Below are 24,364 nucleotides of genomic sequence, written 5' to 3' on the forward strand. Positions count from 1 at the left end.
TAAACCATTGGGTCTCAAGTAAATTATTACAATAATTTCGATCAATCCAAAATGCTAGATGTGTGGGGTAAAACTGGGTAGATGGTTCACTCAAGTAACAGCACACCTCACCCCAACAAGCGGTTAAATTCATGACTTTATTTATGAATGTAGTATAAACAATGTGAAATTACATAATAAAGAATACTTCTGGGAATTTTAGTTAACACCTCACCCTAAACATAAGCAGTTTATTCAACAATATATGCACAATTAAAAGGATACAATATCAGATGTTTTTCAGCAATGTTTTTGCAGGAACAGCATTATCAGGTTAGGGTTGAACCAGTCATTTATAAGTTCTTTCGTAAATGAGAACGTAAAGTTCACGAAACTACTAGCTAGTTTGTAACTTTAAGTCTGTTCATTATTCGGTTGCACCATTTGTTCCAACCCGATATCACGAGAATGTGTATGTATTTCACAAAGTGCCTAGTTGGTATGAATTAATACGGTGTGAACTGTGCAAAAATGTACGATAGGTAGAAAAAAGCGATACTGAAGCCCCTCCGCTAACCCCACTAAAGCCACTCGTACTAAACCTATGAAGGAGATTGTACAACCCCATTTGAATCCCCGTGAAATTGTGTTTCAATCTTTGTTTTTTATTGTTTCTATTTGATTGTTTTAAGATATTTATTATTTGTAGAGTATACCATATGTACCTGAATCATTTACGTTTTATAACCTGTAGAGTTAAATGACCATTTCACCATCATCCGTTTTTTTTAAATGTACTTAAATAATTTAGTAGTAATAGTAACATACTGTATAATGGTAACAGTACTATAGTAATAATATTTTACTAAAATAGTTTTCAATTTCTTATAACAACCACAAATAAATTATGTGAACAGCCACAGTCATCAAAGGCATAAATTAACCCAGGCTTTACAACTGTAACGCGGAGTAATCCAGGCAGGGAGGCAGTGGATCCACATGCAATCAGACTTTTAATAAACAAAAACACAAAGTACAAAACAATAAAGGAACTAAGGAACTCCAACAACAGGGACACCAAAGCAACATCAAATAACAAATGACACTAGACAACTGAAACACAAGGGCTTAAATACAGATAACTTAACAAGATGACAAGGAACACCTGGGGAAGACTCATTAATACCAAAAACTACAACGGACTATAAAACACACGACACAGACAGGAAGTAACAGAAAAGTTCACAAACACAGGGGAAACACGGACAGGGATCGTGACAACAACATGGTTATCATTTCAGAGTACTTCCTCAAGCAAGGTAAACATGTTTGCACATAGTGTGTCATTAGAGGTCACTTTTAGCTTCAGGTATAACTAAAGCCTTAAATTCTTACCTTCTGGTAGCATTGGAAAATCATAACTCTATGAAGGCAAGATTGAGAAAACTAAACACAAAAGCTTCTACCATCATTCCTTACAATCAGTGTTGGTAAGTTACTCTGAAAAAGTAATTAATTACTAGTTACTAATTACTTATTCTATAGTGTAATTAGATTACTGTACAAATGACTCTCTCCAAAAAGTATTTAATTACTTCTTACTAATTACTTTCTATATCCTACATCAACCTTGATTAGTCAAGCGATTCAAGACACGAAACGACTCTTAATCAATTCAAATAAACAATCTAAAACGACATAAAGTACTCTTATTAACTGCCTAAAGTATTACAAATGTGAGAAAGATACATTAATGAATGCATGTTAAAGTTAGACTTTGAATTTGAATGTCAATTCCACTATTGTATACATTACACAGTATTTAGTTCAATTACATCCGAAATAACTGTAATTAAATCACAGAAAAAATAAGAGTAATCCCTTACTTTACTTTTTTAAGAGAAAAGTAAATACATTACAGTAACTAATTACTTAGTAACTAGTTTCACTGGATGGCTCTTAACTTGCATGTCAAACTTTCATATGGTGGGCTCTGAGTGCTTGCCAATCCCTTCCTAGTCCTAGCTCCTTGAAGACATGCAATTTTCTTTCAATCAAGTCTTGGGCTACAATAGAACAATGGATACTAGTCCAATATATTGGTAGTGCCTGAACATTTTATGTACAAGCCAGTGATTGTGTACAAATTGCTTGGAAATGGGTGGACCCATGTAGACTCACAAAGGATGCTAATAGCCCTTTTCTACCCAAATGGTTTCAGAGCTGGAGACTTTCCTAGAAAAACTGTGGACTTTTCTCCAAACCATCAGGTAATTTTCATGTAATTCACATAACCTAATAATATGTGTATATTATACTTGTGATATATTAAAGCAATAAGCCCCAAGAAGCAGTGGGTTACAGTGCATTTTATAACAGTTAATGGTGTTGTGGCGCGAAGTGGTGTGCCTAAAACACCGTAGCTGAGTTTGCACACAATTATCAACTCTGAATTTGGCAGTTAACAGTGATATTATATCTGTAAAGGTATTTTCATAAGTATTTTAACTGTTTTTCAAAAATATTTATAGTTTTATATTTTTGTTGAATGTGTTTGCAGAGTTAAATAGAAAAGCCACAACGAACCTGCAGCATGAATTTTCTGATGCATTGGATCGCTACACACCGCGCTCTTCACAATCACAATCTTCAAGTCCAAGAATAGAGGTGCTGGAGAGACACTGACTGAGTTTATGCACATGTAGCATATACTGAAACTCTTGCTGCAGAATAGTTGTCAGTGGTACACACAAACAGGACAACAGTGACAGCTCATTTTAAAGGGATAGTTCACCCAAGAATGAAAATTCTGTCATGAATTACTCATCCTCAAGTTGTTCCACAGCCGTAAGACCTCACTTCATCTTCAAAACACAAATTAAGAAATTCAGTTTTAAAAAGTCAAACTTGCACTCAAACGCAGAATATTAGTCAAGACATTAACAGTTAAAATAAGCTGTTCTACGTCAGCTCCACATGAATGCATTGTATGCTCTCATGGATGAGTGTTGAAGACTGACATGGAAGAGGAAGTTGTTGAATGAAGTCTTTGTTTGTTTGTTTTATTGCACACGATAAGTATAGTTGCTTCATAAAATGAAGGTTGAACAACTGGATTCACGTGGATGTCTTAATGATGTCTTTACTAACATTCTTTGTTTTCATTGGATGTTGTGTTTGCTGTCTATGGAAGAGTCAGAAAACTCTTGGACCTCATCAAAACGTAATTTGTGTTCTCAAGATGAACAAAGGTCTTACGATTGTGGAACGACTTGAATGTGAGTAATTCATGAAAGAATTTTCATTCTTTGCTAAACTATCACTTCAATCACTTTAGTAATTAATTAGATCCCAATTAGTAACTTTTTGCTGGATTGTCACTGTCAAACAAGCAGGATTATTATTTTTTTTACCCTTTGACAAACATGTTTGTACTGAAACTTTTGAGTGCATAATCTTAAACTGTGATTTTAATTTTCCACTTCTAGAAACCAGATGTGACGGCAATGCACACTCTTGTACACCAAGGCCTACCTGTACAGCTTGGTGATGGTCCAAGTAACTTCAACTCATGTTTGGTAACTTCTTATAGTTACATCTTAAAGGGATACTCCACCAAAAAATTAAAATTTTGTCATGAATTGACCCTTCGCAAAGCCCGCCCGCCAGCAACAATCGCGATGGACTTTTTTAAAACTGCATAATGTGCAGCCGGTTAAACGCTATGGTTTGATTGTCGGACAAAATGGCGTATAGCAACAGGGGGCGCATAATATCGGAGTTATGATTGGTCCGGTCACCTGTCAATCAAACTCCACGCGAAGGGTCAATTACTCACACTCAAGTTCTTCCAAACCTTATTGTATATATATATTTTTCTGTTGAACACAAAAGAAGATATTTTGAAGAATTTAGCAAAGTAAACCGTTCTGCGGCACCTTTGACTACCATGTATTTTTTATCTACTATGGTAGTCAATGTTGCCCTAGAAATCTCAGTCACTACCATTCTTCCAAATAGCTTTCTTTGTGTTCAACAGAACAAAAATTTATACAGGTTTGGAACAACTTGAGGGTGAGTAATTCGTGATCGAATTTTCATTTTTGGGTGGACTATCTCTTTAAAGAAGACATTGTGGGAGAGTTTTCTTTGTACATGCTGCCATATAACTGCGCTCCCAAGAAACATAATTTAATTACTAGACTTTGCATTTATATATGACCCTGTCTTTAAAAACCCAGCTTAAGTCATTTTATTGTGATTTACTGTTTTCTACATTAAATCATCCTACATAATGTAAAGACATTCTGTGAAAAATAACCTTGATCTCTTAAATATTGAGTAAGGCCATGTCAAAGATTGAAATTTTAAAGTCACTGATATCAAACTTGGTGCTCGGATCTAATGTCATGATAAGATCATAAGACTTTAACCTGGATTTCACAGACAAGGTCACATTTTAATGATGCAAGAAATGTCTTGTTTTTATGTACAATGCATGGGCATGGCAGAAAGGCAATGTAGATAGGACAGACAACAGTCACAGTTGATCATGCCTATCAATAGTTCCTTGTAATATTGTGATTTTATGTTTTCTATAGGTGTCTGATGTTGATGTGACCTGGGAAATGAACAATGATGTACCTCTCTTTCCAAACCTTCTGTGTCTTGAGCAAGTGTCTACTGCCATTATTGTTTTTCTAAATAAAAAATGTGTTAAATTGAACCTTGAACTGTGTCACTATTTTATTTATCTTTAATTGTAAATGTTATTAATGGAACCTTTGATTTATAATGGATGTTTGAAACACTTAAGTTACTGGAGTAACGTTTACTTAGTTTTTTTAAGGCAATCGGTTTGCATGCTTTTATCAAGTAGATCAGATTGCAGTTGAAGTAAATACAACTGAGAAATTCCAAGTTGCAGAAAATGTCACCTTAGTTAGCTCAACTTAAATAAATGAGTTGTTTGAAATACACACACAGTAAAATTCAATTGAAATGATCAAGTACTTAATACTATTTTTTTTAGTTACCTGAACTCTAGCGAAAGTTCACACAACTTTTATTTATTATTTAGTGCAACAACGATTACTATTTCACTTTACTTAGTTTTTTTAAGGCAATCGATTTGCATGCTTTTTTTAAGTTAACTAATTCGATCTTACAGTGTGGGCAGTCAGAGCTGGCGAAGAAACAAGCACGGTCTGACACAGGACAGGAGAAGAAAGGGAAATAAATAGGAAAGTTAACTAAGGATGAGTGACAAAAGGCGGGAGAGATAATAGATATTACGGGCACTAATCAAGGGGAAGACGCGAGTGGAGAAATACCAAAAGGGAGACACGGGGCGGCGTGAGTGACGCAGACACCGAGCACACGGCGAGCTGTCAAAACAGAAGCGCCACGAGCTCGACACACAACAGAACACACACAGGTAGGACACGGGAACCCGAGTGACCGAGATCATGACACTTTCTATTCCATAAAGAACCTTTAACATCTGAAGAACCTTTCTGTTTCACAAAAGGTTCTTTGTGGCAAAAAAAGGTTCTTCAGATTATAAAAAAGTAAGAAAGAGATGGTTCTTTAAGGAACCTTTGACTGAATGGTTCTCTGTGGAACCAAAAATGGTTCTTCTATGGCATCGCTGTGAAGAACCGTTTAAGCACCTTTATTGCTTATATATATGCAAGTAGTGTATATGTAAACATCTTTCATGAAAAAGATCTTACTCAGGACAGTACTAAATAAAAACAACATGCATTTTGTACGATCTCTCTTATTTTGTTCAAATTATTCACGTTTTCACAGATTCTGCAAGGGGTTCCCAAACTTTCGCATGCCACTGAAAAACAACATTAAAAACTGGTTTCACACTACTTGTTCTAGCGTCATAACTGATACCTCAAATTGCTATTTCAAGTAAATCCTAACAACCACCTTGATCCTGGCAACCACCTAGCAACACCGTAGAAATCAACCACAACAAGCGTTATAAGAGCAACTTTTGCATGGCTTTTTGGTGGATGTGCATCTACTGCAGTGGTTCTCAAACGTTCTTGTTGTAAGGCCCCCCCAAATAAAAATCTTGTTTTCTCAAACTTAGAAATTTAATTAAACCAAAAACATATAAAGTTATACAATGCTGGAACATCAATACTTTTGGTGCTTGGCCTTATTTTTCTGATGTTTGATTGCGCCCCTGGATCCATCTTGGGCTCCCCAGTTTGAGAACCACTGATCTACTGTACCTAAAACCAGCTTCAGCAGTGTGTTTGTGGAAACAAGGTATCAGAGAGCTATTTTGATCCCTGCATGAGAAAGCCACACACCTCAGCTGCTAAGACCAAAGCAGACCACAGCTTTCTGATGTTTACATCACACCGAGTCCTTTGTGTTACTGTGTAACGAACGATTCCACCTTCGGTGCAAAGAAATGTTTGCTGTGAAAGTGGAATTATTTGGAAGTGTGTAAACACATTTCTTCACAAATACAAACCAGCCACAAAAGTGCCATGTTGAAACCTTCCTTCATCAAAAGTGACAGACTGCCTGAATCTACTCTGAGGGTGTCTGTTTTTCACACTTTCTGAAACCCACCCCCTACCCCTCAGGCAGAACCCGACACTGCATGTCCATTAGAGAGAAAGGGCTGTTCCGCAGAGACATGGCATTACTCTATTATTTAACAGCGAAGTGTATCAAGCTGTGATTTACCATGATATGTCTGTCTCACACACATACTGACACTTCGTTAAAATCTCATCCACATTGCAGCAGCTTCAGAAGCAGACACTGTGGTGAGGGGCGCACTCAAAGCTGATTTTTTTCATCCCGAAGAGAGTTTCTTAGAAATGAAGTAGAAAAGTAATGAAATCTGACATAGTTTGAGTACAAATGTAAACAATAGGAACAAAAACAGAGATAAGTGAACACTAGCAGTCAAAAGGTAAGGATCACTTAATCATTCCTTCTTGTTCTTTTGCCTTATTATTCCTTATTATTAGTTTTTCCTTATTTTAAATATACGGTAAGAGTAAACTCATCAAAACACTTTAATAACACAAATGTAACTGGAGGATTTATGTTGTGAAAAAACTAAATCAAAACTGTCTCATATTTCAGCAACTAACCCTAACCTTGCCTTGAATTATTTGTGAAAATGTTCTCTTGGCATTTTATCAGGCAGCTTCTTGAGGTTTCAACATGTGATGCCTTTAAACGGTATTTCATCTATTATATAATTTGTATAGAACTACATGTATTATTGCCTCTTTTGCTTCACTATATTCCTTATTGTTCTAAGTCGCGTTGAATAAAAGCATCTAAATGCTTAAATATACATGTTGAAGAGTTCAACTTCTCGCCATTTTATCAGCCAGCCTCTTGAGGCTTCACCATGGGATGCTTTTAAAAAGCATTTCATGTATTATATTTTTTTCTGTCTTTATATATTTTCTTTTTGGTTCATTTCCATGCAGGGCCGGCTCAAGGCATGGGCAGGGACGGGCTGAGCCCACCTAAACGTCTGTCTTGCCCACCCAATGAGAATCAAAAATAACACCAAAAATTGCAGGATTTTCTATGAAAGCAACGTCACTCTTCACTCACAGAGCGCCTTTAGTTTGTAACAGAGACGCATGCTACAGTAGGCTAATGACTAAAAGCTCCATCCCGCTTCAGAAACAAATCTGTCTCCCTCCATCCATTTCTTTATAGGCTTTAATTTATGTCCAGTTTATATAACCACTTTATTAGTGCCTACAACAGTGGTTCTCAACTCTTGCCCGTGAGATCCATTTTCCTGCCGAGTTTAGCCCCAAATCTGATAAAACACCTGAAGAGGCTAATCGGTGACTTCAGGAACAGATGCGTTCAACTTAATGTTGGGCTGCACAGATTATTTGGCATATCGCATTAAAGTACCGCGAGAGCGATTCAAATGCGTACCGAGCAATCTACGCTTGAATCGATATCGCGGTACTTAAATGTCATACGCTGATAGATTTGCGCAGCGCCGCATTAAGTTGATTAGCTTGTTCAGGCGTTTTATATCAGAGTTGGGACTAAACTGGGCAGGAAAATGGATCTCACGGGCCAGAGTTGAGAACCACTGGCCTAAAACATCAATAAGATCAAACGCACACAATTACTATACGAAATAAATACTACATAAAACTATATTTCATAAAACATTTTTTTACTTTTTCTAATACATGTACAAACATTAGTTTTGTGTTGTTTAAAACTAAAGATGAACTTGCAATGTTTAAGTTTAAAAAACACAGATCATCTTTTCTGTTGTTTTTAACCGTTTTCTCCAGTTCGTTTCCGGCCAATAAATGCAAATAAAAACAACATTTTAATGTGAAATTTGGGAGAAATGTTGTGAGAAGTTCACAGAATAAACAAAAATGATCATTTTACCAAAACACATTCTTATCAGAAAAAATGAAAATACTTTTGATACTCTTAAATGTACAAAATTTACAAAATACTCTTTTTTCTGCGACAATGTGCAGTTGGGGTATATGCCCACCCAGGATATCTGCTAGCTCACCCTTCTGGACCTGGCTAAAATGTGGTTTTTTTTAAGCAAAGGCATTATTGATTGAGTGATTATTTTATTTATTTAGTTAACTTTTATAAAAAAATCAATAAAAATGAATATGTTGACACAATTGTATTTTAGTCTTTAAAGTCCCAGTGAAATTAAAAATGACAATTCTTATTTTTTTCATGAAATATTGCAGTGGTTATAGTAAATAGCTTATCAATGTGGGTCATTTTCTTTTTAAAATGCATGTACCCTCATAATCTTCAGTTAAAATCCGAAAATGCCCTTCCACCATGAAATGACTATCCATCTCAAATGCAAATTAGACGGCTTGGGCGGAGCATCCGTTAACTCCTACCCTTCATCCGTGAGTCTGCTGCCAGTTTCATTTCAAAATCAATGCAACAGCTGTTTTTACACTGCCAATCAATTTGCAGTGAAAAACGCAAGCCACGCCCACTAATTTTCACTCGGATATGTGTCAGAATACGGAAGTAAAAATGATCGCAACTTCCGGTTCACGGGACTTTAAAGCTAGTTAAAACCATTAAATATTCACCTTTAGATTAAAGTTTTTCATGATCATAAGAAATATTTCAGTCAAATTCAGAGGTTGGCTCGTAAAAAATCTGTCATAATCTATAATTACCCGTCACTATGGTGCAAGGTAGCGTTATGTGGTAATTAGCATGTTCGTGACGTCATCTCGTTGTACTTGCGTTTACTCTCGGAATATGCTGTATTTTAATGTAACTGAATGCCCAATTAAGCCGTTGTTGTTTATATTCATTTATATATTTAATGTTTCTGTTGTCAGACATAAAATAATTATTACAGACAAATGTTTATGTTCATATGTCTAGTCAGTAACAATGAAAGGTGCTTGTAAATGGTGTTTGTTCATGAATGTGCTGCTTTTGCCGCTCACTGAACAGAGAAGACGCCAAGAGAGACATTTTTCCACTTACTGAAAGTTAAGGTTTAAAATATCTATGATTGGCTTGACGGCGTTGGGGATGAAATGAGCATGAAAGAGGATTAGAGGTAAAAGAGTGTGCCTGTTTTCTATAACGTTAAATACACATTTATTAATAAATAAACATATATTTGTACAGTTTGTATATATTTGTTTCAAAGAATGCTGGATATCACAAAGGAACAAACCCGGCCATTGGGATAAATAAACCAAGAAAATGGTTTATATTCGACCCAACAATGGGTTAAAACAACACAGCACTTTAGCTTGAAACAACCCACCATAGGTTAATTTGCAACCCAATGGTTGGCTTCTTCATTTCTTTACCCAATTCTGGGTTCAAAATAATTTACACCGACAGTATAGTCAAATTGGCTAGTAGACAATTCATTTGTATCTTTGTATATAACTTCTTGTATTATTGCCTCCATTACAATTGTGAGCTCAGTTTGTAGCATTGTTGAGATCTGAAACTAATGTAAACATTATTTTTCTGAAAAGAAATATCTAAGGTGTCTTAAAGTCACCATGCAATCAAAAAGGAAAATACTAAGTGTTTTACACAGTGTTGCAGTGATTATTATAAATGATTTCTCCGTGCACACCTTTATTTTTTTATTAATTTGCACTTGTAATTCTTAATTAAAAACATTAAGCTCCTCTTCCCCTCTCAACAGCAACTCTTAATCACATGACGTCAGCAACAAAAAAGAGGAAGGACTATACTGACTGCCCAATGGCCAGGCATTTTTAGCCCTCCCCTGCAAGCCCTACTTCCAACAAACCAATCAAAAAGTGACGGGCAAAATAAATAATTATTTTTCTAATTTCAGAAGCCGTTTCATTCGGCTACACGTCACGATATGGAAAAGAAGTCAATTGCAACTTCCGTTTCATGGTGACTTTAAGCAAAAGTTTCTATTTGCTCTCTGCTTAATCTCATTGATGTCTGGGAGAAATAATTGAGATATTAAAGAGATCTTATCTGCACTATTTTTCTCTTAAACTTGTAAAAATGTATGTTTTAATTGTAATTAATTTGACGTTTAATGCTTAAAGTTCTTTTCATGCAGACAAGAGCCGACTTTGTATTGCTAGCTACTCTTCCATTTGTCTTCCTTTCAAAAAAATATACTTTCGATTTATGCAACATGACACATAAAGCATTTTATATTAAACTATAATCTACCCAATACTTCTTACTTCATCAGCTAACATTTCCCCATGGATCTGCTCCAAGACAAGACTGCCTGCAGCATTTTAAGGCATCATCATCAGCAATACTCCAACATAAAGACTGTTTCAAAAGTTATGCCACATTATTTATTACATTGTTTTGGCTTGTTTACAGCTTATGAGAAAGGCAATCCCAAAAATCATTGCGTCAAGACTGACCGGCATCTACCTCCCACTATGTTCTTGATTTCATCTATTTCTCATTCACATTTTAGTTTCACAACAGTTCCGGTAACTTCGATTATTTTACCTTCTTTTCTCTCCATATCTTGCCACCAGGTGTTCCTGTAAATCATTCCTCACCATTATTAGATATGTCCATCCATTCTCTTCTCCATCTCTCTATAACAATCCCCGCGCCTTCCCGGCAAGCCACTTGTATGACTCATGCTATACAACTACTGATGTACACAAACAATAAGCGTTTGAAGCACAAATATGGACACATGGTCTCTCTGACCAATTTCGTGACAAATGGCTTTATTTGATGACCAGTTTCCCCTCGTTCCCCGTCTGCGTTCAGTCACAGACAGGATGGTTAATAATTTGGGCGTCCCCTGGCAAACATGAAACCCACGTGCATTATAGACACTGGTGCCCAACTTCTAATCCAAGTGGATTCAACATTATTGAGTCAATTAGCAGCCTGTGTATTAACATGATTGACAAGCACCTTGGATAAGCAAGATGATCACAAGTCTACAGGATGGTCTCATTGGACAATAGTAACACAAGTACTGTACAATAATCTTAAAAAAAATGAAAAAATAAAATGATTCGATTAGCAAAATCTGTCTGTTCACATTAATATTTTTATTTTAGTCAAGTCTTTTTTTCTGTAATAACTCTCATTTGATTAAAAGTAAAAAAAAAAAACACTGCACATTCATAAACTATTCATTCTCTTTGTGACATCACAACAAGCGCCTACTACACAAAAAATTCTTGTTTTTCTATGCCATGTCTCACTTGTTGAAACAAAACGAAAACCATATGTGTAAAAACAACAAGTGTGATTTGTTGAAGAGTAAAACATGTTTTGAAGAGTAAGATTGCATTGCGCACACGCTAATCAACCGAACAGAGGGAAACTGAGCACGTAATGACAACGCATTATTCCTCTTGCACTGTAGCCAGTCTCTGAAGCCCACAGCCCCTTATAAATCCAAATCATACCAGTTCAGCCTTTCACAAAACATCACCCGTTCCCGCCCGGCTCAGAAACCAGCACCGCCGGCAGGCATCAATCATCCACTTCAAATAGTACTCGCTGTCCGTTGCAGAAACCCATCCTGTCCAGCAATAGCTCAGAGGCACTGGTACCCACATGAGAGGTGTCGGGACACATAAATGATTCCATGCGATGACATTTTGAATACGAAAGGGATAAAGGCCATTTGAGAGCACATGTCACCTAACGGCAAAGAAGCGTTGTAGCGTTCTGTTCACTCTGAAAAGTGAAGGGTTGTTTTTGACCCATGCTATGTAAATATTGGACACAACACACTGCTGGGATAAAATGACCCACTGCTCGGTTGTCTTTACCCAACCATGTCATTTTTAACCCAGCAGAGTGTTCTGTCCAATATTTGCCCAGCACTTTTTAGAGTGTTGCAGACCACAGACAGGAAGTGAAAGAAGGGAAAACAGGAAGTGATTCTGACTTTTCTTATTTGGGGCGGAGCTGCAATAACAATGTTAATTGTTGGTCTGCCTGTAACACACATAAAGCTTTTCCAGTTCCATTCTGTTCATCGCCAACTTTCTGTTTGTGAACGAGGTAAAGCACAGCGTTTTTCTGTTGTTTGAGACCGATTTCTTTCATCATGGGGCAAAATCCGCAGTAGTTTAATATGCTGACTGATAAATCTTACGCTTTTTAATCATTTTTTAACATTTTGGCTTATGACTGGCAATGAAGAATCAACAGAAACGTAATGCTAATTACGTGTGTATAAGAAAAGAAAAAAAAAGTTTTGTTAAAATTGTCTACGACTGATTTGTGATATAGCATGTTTATTTTTAAAAACAACTTCAATTATAATTTAAAAAAATGTACATGTTTGCAGGAAAAAGTATCACATTTTTATGAAAAGGTTTTTTTTAAACAAAAAGACATTTATTAACTTATACATTAATTTGAGTCAACTCCGTCAGATACGCTAAAAGCATCCGATTTGGATCTTGATGCTGTTGTTGAACAGATAAACGACAACAGATTAAGTCTTTAGTTATCTACTAATGATGTTCAGTAAAGAGAAACATAACAAAAATGCCACACTGGGATGAAGGAGTTGACAGATGTTAAGAGAGATTTAGAGAGACCATGTGTCGTATTGTTCACCCACAATAAGCATGCAGAAGGGAGGTGTTTAGAGTCATCGCTGCATTCATTCTGCTGATTTATTCAGCATTGTAAAAATCCTGACGGTGTTGACCCAAAGTGAGGACAGAAAGACATTTTAATATAACACGTCATTTAACATTTACTATATGCGTTGTTCGACATTTTACATATCTCTCTCTATCTGTGTCAACTTAAATGTGTATTGCTGAATTTGTCATATTTTTTTACCTTTGTTTGGCAGTTTGACATTGTAACGATGACAGGTCACATTGCATGTCTTTTAAGTACCGTATAGAGAATGAATTCAAAGCATTAAAGATGCTCAAGAATAAGTGTTAAACTAGAATGTTGATATAATATGCAACAGATGTTATTTAGTGTTCCCTCCACGTTCTGATACTATTATCAAAATGACCCCAATGTTACTCTAAAGAAAGAACAGTCTAAAATGTGCTTTTTTTCACCCAGCCATGACTGTATGGACTCTGACTCATGAGTTTGTTTTCATGTCATGTGTCAAAATAAGTCTGTCAGAATGCCTACTCCATGCTGTCAATCATGACCAAAGTCTAAGCTAAGATGTTAGATGTCAGACAAACTGGCATTAAAGACACTTTATGTCACACAGCCTGCCTTGGGTTTTCACAAGATATCACTGGGGTCAAACTGTACAATACGCCGAGCAAGACTGAAAAATAATATTGAACTTTTCCCCCACACCATTGTGTGGCCTTTCTAATGAACGTGGGCTAAATTCCTATGCTTTAGTTTGGGTGATGAGAGTGCCCTCTTCTGGTTTTATTCATTCCTGCATCTCCCTGCAGTCCATTGGCTGTTGGACACATTCCCACTGCATGAGTGCAGCCAGAACAACCTCACAGTGAGCTCTGATGTTCAAAGTCTAGTCTCTGTTCTTTCAGCAGCATTAAAGCGCTTTTCCTCTGAGCTTACACAGTAATGACAGCCTGGGTCACAGGCTTAGCAAAAGCAGATATTTATACTGCACAAAGATGGTGAGAGAATATCCGGGCTAAAAGAAATACTGTAAAATATCAAGCATAAAATCTGTTTAAAGGCAAGCCTCGTATTCACTTTAGAGTTCAGTATTTTTGTGCAAAAACCTGCATTTTTTTATGAAACCTGAATATGATTCTTTCTTCTGCGGAACACAAAAGAAGATATTTTGAGAAATACCACATTGTCTACCATAGTAGGACATTTTAAAACGGTAGTCAGAAGTGCAGAACTGTTTGCTTTGCTACATTCTTCAAAATATCTTCTTTTGTGTTCAACAGAACAAAAAACTTACAAAGACATTTTTCCTACTATGCTAGTCAATGGTGGCCAAGAACTGTTTGGTTACAAGCATTTTTCACAATATCTTTCTCTGTGTTCATCAGAACAAAGACATTTATACAGATTTGAGGGCGAGTAAATGATGACAGGATTATCACTTTTGGTTGAACTGTTCCTTTAACCTACTATCCTGAACCAGCGTGTAGGACGGGGAAATGTGAAATAGCGACTGTCAAGACAGCATCGCATTGACAAGAATTAGTGTCACTTACTCCAGCAGTTTAATTTCTCCACCCCCTCAACCTGTTCTTCTGTACTGATGAAACAATCCAACACTGCTCTGGCAAAGCGGTCCGGTCAGTCTGGTCATTGCCTTTGGCTACAGCTGGTGATGTATTGGGAACTAAATTTATCCCTGCAGACCACGGGAAGCCTGCCTGGGTTCCGGTCTCTCGCTGAGCAGCTCGCAGCCCACAGCACAGCTATGATGAAGAAGGTGATTAGAGCGAGAAAGAGTGCCGTTAATACTGCATGAGGAAGAACGGGAGAGAGCATGGTGCTATGGCTTTTGTAAATTAGGTTTAACATGTCTCTTAGCTTATCATCCTACTTTACCCGGCACACTTTAGAGGAAGACAAATGAATCCTCCTTTGGCCACAGAAAGACTATGAACCTCCTCTCCTTATCCGGCCTTTATCCTGCAGTAGATCCGAGATCATATATATTTACATTAAGGCTATCGGTTGAAGATAAATGACAAAAAAAGCAACATGTTAAAAATATAATGCAACAAATAAGGTGCCCTTCTTTGCCAAATTTATTTTGCCAAAAATACATTCATGTCCATCTTGGACGGATTAACAAACACGCAAAACGTATAGTGAGGACTGCAGACAACTGACGGATTGATGTTAAGTGATATGGGAAAAGGGACTTGTAAAGACACTTTTAATGTAGTGTATGTTAAGTGCTACTCGTTTACAATAACATCTCTTATTCAACAAACATGCACTTAGTTGTAATTTGATTAACTTATCAACGTATTATACTGTGATTATTCCAATTAAAAATGACAAAAAGACAACCTTACAATATATTAAAGAACGCACGTTTGCTTACTAAATGGAAAAGTGGTCTGTTCATGACACAAAATTGTCAAATTGTGTTTATAGCAGATTCGCAAAAACAAAGCCTCTTGTTGACACCAAAAATGCAGTCACAATACAAACATGTTTATGCTTCGTTTTGGCCTATTTATTAGATGCTGTCTATATGTCCATATTGTACATTTAAATGACCCACATGGACCTAACATTGCATGTTTGAATTTGACAGACTTTAAACTGCTTGGAGGTTGGAAATTTGTCTGGCATGTCGGATTTCTTTGACTATAACCAGTGCTTCTTAAAATGTGGTGCAAAGGTTTGAGGTTTATTTTCTTTTGTCGCGGCCAACAAAAAGATGATCTTGCAGAAGGATGAGAGAGTTGCAGTTGTGAGTGAACAGTAAACCTTGTTTTCTTATTCATACAATCGAATGTTTTTTAGAAACCGTGGAATACAGGACTTGAGTTGTATAGATGACTGTAATTGCTTTTGGAGCTTGACAGTTACAATAGCCATTCTCTCATAAATAACAAATCCGAACAAGAAGCAACATGAATGAGTACTAATGAAAACTTTTTTATTATTAACAATCACAGAATTTTGATGTGCAATTGAACCGCACGGAAAGTACAGAACATATTAATGTCAGTAGACCTTCTAACAAAAGTTTATTTGATCGGGGGAGAGTGTAGCTTTTCATTAGTGAAACCATGCATGTTTCATATAGTAGTTCTATTGAAATAAAAAGATTGAACATCATCTGAAATTGTATTTTGATGCTTTTTCTCACTTGGAAGTATCAGTTAAATGATTCTACATTTCTCAGACCAGTTTTGGGGAGGATGGAATGGGACACACAAGTTCTTTTATTCAAAGGGCATGTCATCCAAATGTACTGTATAGGCTGATCTGGAATCATCTAAGTAATACTAAGCATTCCCTAATGTAAGCCACCTTCCAATCTGCTGAGAAGAAGCTGTCTCCAAGTACTGTGTTATTACAGAGAGGTCATGCAATTCTATGGTAATTATGTACTTTGCCGAAATAGTTTGAAACGCGAATGCTGATTTTTCATTACTTAAGGGTAAAGGTGTTCCGATTATTGTTGTGTGCTACTGTACATGTCATGCCAGGTGCCTATTATTAAAATAGTCTTCTTTTAATGAACCAAATGTGATGAAATGCTGCAGAGTATTTCTGTCAGAACAATATGCAGTTGACAAGAAAAATCTGTTCCATCATTACATTTGCTTGTTAATGTGACGACTTCTGGGTATATTGTGTAATTAAGATGTGATGCATCAGGAAAACTGTAACTGAACTTTAGCTGGAAAAAATGTAACTACACTTTCATGGTAGGAGATGAATCAATTTAAAATAGGCCTTTAAAATTATTTAATGGCAATAAAAAACGTGCGATGAGAGAAACTTGAAAATATCACCTTTAACACAAATATGCAAAGCAGATCGTTACATTTTTATCTGTGCTTATAGTTCACAACAGGTCGAAATGATACAGATTGGGTCTGATGAGATTTTCTACCTCTACAAAGCCAGAAATACATTTTTGCTCAGATATTCTGATTGTGAGGAGGCCTACAGCTAACAATGCAATCAAAGTCAACACGGGGCACATCAATTTTTAATTTAACTACATAAACAATGGCAGACAAATAATAATCCTTTTGTCATTAAAGCTTTAGAAATTTGATCCGTGTTATTCATTTGATTCTCAATATGAATAATACTGAAGTTTTTAAACTACTGATGCGTTTTGATAAATCATTCACCGACCACAACAAAGTGTTTGTACTGGTAACTGAAAGAAATTGTTGATCATTATCAGTGTTGGCTAGCGTTTTTCCTTTCCTGCTTTATGAGATTGTTGAAATGTACTCGAGTAAAAGTAAACATACTACTACACATCTCTGATCAACAGGTTGTATAAAAAGTATTTATTTGAAAGATATATAAAAATCATAGAGGTGAATGTGAAATGTTGATGTTATTTTGTCTGATTAGAATGTAAGAATGTAGGCGATGTTGCGTTGCGATATATTTGTTGTTTTCATTTTTTGAGAATTTTTGTATAGACTCAAGGTATTGGAACGATGTGTAAAATGGGGCAGGAAATTAATAAGCTTTTTTTTCATCCTGCTCCGTTTCGGACTTCAAATTCTGTTACAGATTCCTGTGATTCAATGTTTTATGTATTTTGTTTTTGTTACACGCCAACATAGACTCCATGTGTGTCTGTTTTATATATATATATATATTGTTTATTTATTTATAATAAATAAACAAACAGGTAGGGATGAACGGGGCACAGCCTAATATGGGTGTAACGCCGAAGAGGAACCAGGCAGAAGAAGCGGATCAACACGCAGTTTGAGATTTTATTAAATAAAACGCAGACTGAATCGTGATTGGCTCTGGACTGGCGGCCATCTTGATGATCGGGCTGGCCACCAACAGCATGGGAACTGCAAAATTGTTTATGGGCAGCCTTCTCTACCTCTCCCACGGTGAAGAGGCACCCACAAGACAACAGTGCGTAGTCAATAAACTCAGCCAAGGACACTCGAGGACCATAATGGGATATTGTGCATTTGCATTGATTGTTGAGACTATCACAGCACAGTTCAATTAGAACACAGTCCGGGTATAGGTAAAAACAAGCAATGTCCAAGAAAGTTTGCACATGGTCCTCGAGGGAATTATTACCTTGGCGTAGACGGGCCAAATGAACTGCTGGATCCATAAGCGGTCAGTTGTTCTGTAACACTGAAGAGGAACCAGGCAAGAAGCGGATCCACATGCAGTTTGAGATTTTATTAAATAAAACAAAACTAGGTAATCCACAAAAGAAGCTCATAGACAACAGGCCAAATTCAACAACGACTGACAACCAACAACTGAAACACAAGAGCTTAAAGGACGCAGATGCAGGCCAGTTTTTTACCATATCTTCATTTCTTCTGTTTTTTGTATTTCTGTTATTTATTGCATTTTGTTCCTTTTATAAGGGGCCAAGCCCCGAAGGGACCTCTATTGTTCTTGTCAGTATTATTATTATTCTTAACCAATGGTAGTCTATGGTAGCCCTATGAACCATACGTAGGAAAATGGTGAAAATTGTCACACTCGTAGAGGTGGTACTCATTAGTCATGTGACCAAGTATGGGGTCTCTAGCACTCACTCTATCGTGCCAACAACAGTTCAAAAATGCACATTTCAAATGGCTGTAACTTTTGAACCCATTGATGTACAAAAATTCTACTCGGCACACGTCATGCACTCGTCACGCTCATCGCATTCCATGCCTTACACTAAGACTCCGCCCATTACAGTAGCGGCCATCTTGAAAAGTACAGTATTGCGTTATTTTCGCTTCTAGTCGTAGAAGCCGACTAGGCTGTATCTCAAACATTTATCGATCTATCGGTAAGAAACTTGGTACACTTCATCGACACCTCGGACTGGGGGTCCTTGCCAAAATGGGGAACAGCGCCACCTATGGGTCGCGAGAATAGAAAAATGGCTATTTTTGCTCGTAACTTTTGAAATGTTTGTCAGAAAACCGAGATCTCGGTGTCTACGGATTCCTCGTGTCATGCCGGATTGTACAATCACGATTCTGTCACCATTGGATGATAGGCCTGTCTGACATGTTGAAATTGTCATCAATCGGGATATCTTTTGAACCGTAAGATATATCGGCACCAAATTTGACACACATCACCAAATTACAGTCCCAAACGTACCCTTTAATTTTCAAGACAGCGCCACCTAGCGTTCATTAGATATTACTCTTTTATATATTTTGTTATTACCCTTGAACGTTGCTGGGTCAAGCATGCCAACTGAACGGCACACCTGATAAATTGCAAGTCTCGGGTGCAAGCGGTCGCTGTCTCGAACCTCGTGGTTTGCATTTATACATTTCAATTTGCAAGTATGTGCACAAATAGTGTAAGTAAACAAACGAAATGGAATGTCATTTTAGTAATGAGATAAAATAAAGTGCGATGCATGTAGTGCAACTTAAAGTGGTTTATAATACATGTAAATATATTCAAACAGAAACAAGGTAAGTACAAAATGACATTCTTTCTTTCATTGTCACTTCAAACGTCTGTTCCTCCTGTACACATACACGTAGTGTGGTACACTTCCTGCAGTTACTCTGAAGGGCACAAGATGCGTTTAGGAACGCGACCTATCGCGTGCGCAAACCGACTGCCTGTGGCTGTGGATTGCCGAGTACAACGTTGCAAATAACATCAAGTTTCTTGGACAGACCGATCAAATCGCTTTATAAGACGTCAATCGTTATGAGCTGCAGGAATTACTTTTGTATTGAATGTAGCAGCGTTTAGGACTATCAAAGATGTGACGTCTCAGGACGAGGACGTGCATTTCTTAAAGCACACCATTCTTAAAGTCTCTCAACTTATTCGAAAAGTTAAGGCAGGCCAGGTAATGATGATTTGACAGGCGGGCCGCCAGTTGACCTGATATACAGTCTGACTCTGTGTGCTTGATCTAGTAGAGCTTGGTAAGTACCGCATTTTGGTTTTACACCTCCTGTAACTACTGGTTCTTGTTGCTTCTCTGAAACATTTAGCATACAATCTAACAAAAAAACATTCTTAAGGTTTGTAGGCTACCCTGAAATTGAATAGCATGTAAACTCTATCTGAGGACACTAAAGCCAGTAAGATTCATTACCAGCCACCAGAATTGTCTAATGTTGGGTTCACAACAAACGCGAATTAAGCAATTTGCGCGAGTACATGGCATACAAAGTCACTGCAAAGATGCGAACTCGCGGCACGTGATGCGAGTGACACTAGGTTCACACCAAACGCGAATTAAGCGATTTGCACAAGTAAATTACATACAAAGTCACTGCAAAGACACATATAGACGCGAACTCGTGGCAGGCGATGCGAATGGGCAGTGTGATTGCCGCGAAAGCGAAGAGCTCATTGACACCTACTGTTTGATGGGTCCGGACGCGTGAAGACACTCCCTTCGCATGATGTTTTTGCAACACTCACGTGAAAATAACGAACTTTTCCCGCGAGTAATAAAGAGCGTGGAACGCGATTGTTCGCGTTTGGTATGAACCCAGCATTAGTCTCAGGGTGTGCTTAAAATAGAATAAACTAATATCAAACTAATCATCCGTCAACAGCTTTTCATCTACAAGCTTCACAGCAGCCAATTTTAATGGTCACACATTTATGTTCATGTATGTTGCACTATGGGTTCTTTATAGTAAACAAAAAATGTGAGAGCAAAACAATTCTTCTGACATTACTGTGGAAAACCCCTAGCTTTTAACACTTAATTTTGACATTTTTGTACTTAAATGTACAGTATATATGTGACTATATAATGTAATTGCATTCACCATGAAAATGTGCTTTTAATCTCGTCTAAAATAATGAGTGCAGCTTTAGACACTTAAAACAATGGAAGGTTTTGTGGCTATTAACCACAGCAGAAAGGATGATAATTTATTCAGAAACAAGTCAATTGAGATGTTGACGGTCGCTGTGATAGTGGAGAACCAATCATCTCTAAAACAAAGTATGAAAAATTAACAAGTCTCGTCCTGACATGTAAACCAGCACTGCTTTCTGCATGGGAGTTGAGATACATATTCATGGCAGTGTTTAATTATGTATGTCTATGCTAATGCTGATCTCTTTGGGTCCAGTCAGTCTTATTTGAGTGATAGAACAGCAGGCAAATATGAGCTCTTGCTCTTGATTTTCATCAGTAAAGAACCTGCACTAAATCATTGGCAAGACCATGTCGAGGAAGTAAATAGAGGACTGTTCCTGTACTTTTATAGTTGGATAGACACGCAGGCAGCATTTGATATGCTTTTTGAAATCAAGCAAGTGCACTTTGAGCCAACTAACCTTGGAGGAAACCTCCATTTGTGTTACACAATACACTAGAATTGACGGCAAATGTCGATTTTTGAACCATTTCTTTGAAATAAAACGTTGGAAGAAACAAATTGTGTGTTTGGTGGTTGCCTCACTTAACCAGGATTAGTGTTTTTTCTTCACGCTACACAACTACCTGTTCGAAACATTTGCTTTTGACTGGAAATTCGACACGATTTGTTACTGTCACGTCATCACAGTATATGTAACATGCTGTAGACTCCTTCACTTTACACATTATTAAAATCTTTAGGAGGCTGATCCTGAAACAGCATCATGTTCACAGACCATCTGGACGGCTGCAGGCAAAGCTGTGGATGATGCTTGGATCTACATGCTCCATAGCACCTACTCCCACCTGGACAAGTTTGGCAGCATTTTCAGTATTACGTTTTAGTGTCTTCAGCACTGTCTTGCCTTTTGGTACATGAAAAAATCATTGCAAGTAAATGAGCTAAAAGTTTGTTGGATCCAAAACACAGTCTCAGGGAAGTTGTAAATATTTTACGATGTGTCTTATTCGTATGAATTTATTCTATATTAGTACATTTTAGTAAAATTTGCTTTTGCGCATGTGATGCTCAGGTTTTGGGGTGGGGTTAGGTAGTATTGCGTTTTTCTAACAAATGACATGTTTGAACATACATTCTCATTGTAGAAATTCATTCAAATGAACCACCTCGTAAAACAGTTTAGAATTAGGCCTACAAATGAGATCAGTTGATTTATTTTACCATCTGATATTCAAAACCATGCATTTTGTTCAAAAAGTCCAGTTTTTTAACAACTTCACAAATCCACCAAGTGTATATATACTGTATATAAGTCAGTAGCCCTTTTCACACATACAGTACGGCCATTACTAGTAAATAACTAATAAATTACTGTTGGCAGTCATAATAGTCATTACACAGTTATGACATAAATGAGTTTTTTTTCTATTGCCCACTCTGTCATGCTATTTTTTATAAAATAGCATTTAATCATAGTAAAATCTCCACATAGTTCTCAACAAAAGTATTGTTTAATGTATTACATCCATAAAAAATCCATAAAAAATGACCTCTGGTAACACCGTGTCTACACTGGACGCAACCGCCGCGACACGACAAAAGACATTAGAACGCGTTATAATTACACATTTTGTCCACACTGCATGCGGCGCACCCGACAAACCCATCAAGAACAAGCAGATTGTCATGTCGCGTCCAGTGTAGACACGGCGTTACGCTATAGACGGCTCAAACAACATAAACAAACGTTAATGTGCATGCGCGCGTTCGTGGACTGACGTTAACTTCCGGTACACATTCGCAATTAAATGAGTGCCTTTAGATTATTTCTGATAACAAGCAAAGAAACCGAAAAGAACCGTTACTTGGTTTAACTTGCCTTTCCAATTTAGACTGTGATGCCAAGCTCAACCGCTAGATGTCAATGTCCCATACGGTTTATTTAAATGCGTCAAAACTACAGCACCCATTCAAAATTGTTTATTTTAAAAAGTAACATACATTAAAATTCAACAAATCGTTTATTTAATACAATTATTAAAATAATAATACAAATTAATGTTAACATAAATTAGATCAAATATAAATAGTTATATTATTAGACACTAGCCAGACTGATAAACAAACACAGACCGGAAGTTAACAGCAGTACACGCGCACGTCCGATGAAACGGTCTATACAATGTTTTATCACTGTAGAATTTTGTCACCGTGGCAACCAGATAAATTGCTCTTTGATTTGTTGACAAATTAACTTGCAAATGAAAGAAAGTGCTTTTGTTCCCAGCAGCTAAAACCCGTAGGCTACACCTTTCGAGACACCTTGTGAAACCAGTGCTGTTCTGAGTTTTTTTCACCCCAGTAATAAAAAAATCTACAGGCGAGACTGGACAGTTTCAGAAAGTGGCTTGTAAGAACAATTATATAGCCTAGCTGAAGACTAGAGATGTTCGGCGACATCTCTAGTGGCTTTTGTACTCTGGGGTTCACTCACGGGGCAACGTTGATCGCTGTCCCCTGAACAAATCAGCAAGTGTATGCTTGCCTTCACACGCTTTCATTCTCCTGTGAAACGTTCCCATTGACATTGATTGATCTTGAGGCATGTTTAACAGGTGGACATCTGCTCTGTGCGTGCCTGGTTTGTCTGAAAATTTCCTGATGGCCGCTTTGGAGGTGGGCTTGTGGTCAGTGGTGCAGCGGTGCTTCAGGGACCCCCGGAAACCAGACCCCCCACCACAGACAACAGACGAGACTGGTAAGGAGAAGTCAACGGTCAAGAAAAAACAGATGGAGACCAAGAATAAGAGGCGGTAACATAAATAAAGATATAAAATGTGTTAAATGAGCGTGGGAAACAATGGTGCCAGAATTGAGCGGAAAAAAAGGTGATGGTGAAATGAATGGTCTACACAGAAAGGTGTTTTTTTCAGAAACAGTGTGTGGAATGAAACAGCTTTTTCCAAAGTCAGTGGCCACCATGTTCAAGTCACATGACCTTTACTCGCTTTAGAGAAATATTTTGTCTTAAAATTCTGTCGTCATTCACTGAACCTAATGTTAGGACCTGGCTTCACTGTGCCATCTTTAAATCCGAATACAATTGATTTGTTTCCAGATTCTCACTCACAGTCATGGTGCTCGTGTATAGTGCAGTGACGTTTAAAAGCTGTTGGATCATGGGGTCCTGCATTGATCTTGTTCTGCCGTGTTTAGGCAATATAAATGAACCCAATACTGTTTCAGTAAATTTTGGTCTGTTCCTTTTAAAAAATCTCAATTTTTTTTATTTTATGCATTTTCCTTTTGTATTTCTTAATTTCTGTGCTGTTTCTTGTTATGTCTCTGTTTGTTGTAAAATGTATAAGTTCCTTTGCAACAAT

The sequence above is a fragment of the Triplophysa rosa genome, linkage group LG18, assembly GCF_024868665.1.
Source record: "Triplophysa rosa linkage group LG18, Trosa_1v2, whole genome shotgun sequence".
Taxonomy (NCBI): domain Eukaryota; kingdom Metazoa; phylum Chordata; class Actinopteri; order Cypriniformes; family Nemacheilidae; genus Triplophysa; species Triplophysa rosa.